This window comes from Glycine max, chromosome 4 (genome assembly GCF_000004515.6).
Source record: "Glycine max cultivar Williams 82 chromosome 4, Glycine_max_v4.0, whole genome shotgun sequence".
In the NCBI taxonomy this organism is placed as follows: domain Eukaryota; kingdom Viridiplantae; phylum Streptophyta; class Magnoliopsida; order Fabales; family Fabaceae; genus Glycine; species Glycine max.
This window is the reverse complement of record NC_016091.4, coordinates 16,566,574-16,567,379: the sequence shown is the minus strand read 5'-3', so window position 1 is coordinate 16,567,379 and position 806 is coordinate 16,566,574. Positions and strand designations below refer to the sequence as shown.

Below are 806 nucleotides of genomic sequence, written 5' to 3'. Positions count from 1 at the left end.
CTGCATGGAAGGGCAAAGGTCTATATGGTGGTCAGCAGAGGAGCACAAACCACAGACCTTTGCAACAGGTACAGATTTTTGGTTCAAGGCCATCTGGGTTACCAAGTTAACCAATGCATCCAATTTGCCTTCAAGCTTCTTAGTTTCAGATGATGCAGCTGAGTTTGTAGCTACCTCATGCACTCCTCTAATGACTATCGTATCATTTCTGGCACTAAACTGCTGGGAGTTGGAAGCCATCTTCTCAATTAAATTTCTGGCTTCAGCAGGAGTCATGTCTCCAAGGGCTCCACCACTGGCAGCATCTATCATACTTCTCTTCATATTACTGAGTCCTTCATAAAAATATTGGAGAAGCAGCTGCTCTGAAATCTGATGGTGAGGGCAACTGGCACATAGTTTTTTAAATCTCTCCCAGTATTCATACAGGCTCTCTCCACTGAGTTGTCTAATACCTGAGATATCCTTCCTGATGGCTGTGGTCCTGGAAGCAGGGAAAATTTTTTCTAAGAATACTCTCTTCAGGTCATCCCAGCTCGTGATGGACCTTGGAGCAAGGTAATACAGCCAGTCCTTTGCCACTCCCTCTAATGAATGAGGAAAAGCCTTCAGAAATATGTGATCCTCTTGGACATCTGGGGGTTTCATGGTGGAGCAGACAATATGAAATTCCTTCAAATGTTTGTGCGGGTCTTCACCTGCAAGGCCATGAAACTTTGGAAGCAAATGGATTAGTCCAGTTTTAAGAACATATGGGACATCCTCATCAGGGTATTGGATGCACAAGCTTTCGTAGGTGAAATCAA

The 806-nt window shown here is 44.2% G+C and overlaps 1 non-coding gene across 1 annotated transcript; it reads left to right on the top strand.

Moving 5' to 3' along the window:
- Positions 1 to 370: 370 nt before the first annotated feature.
- LOC113001584 (small nucleolar RNA R71) lies at positions 371 to 477 on the top strand. Its single transcript, XR_003266978.1, has one exon. It is a non-coding gene; the product is annotated as a small nucleolar RNA R71 (small nucleolar RNA).
- The last annotated feature ends 329 nt before the right edge of the window (positions 478 to 806 follow it).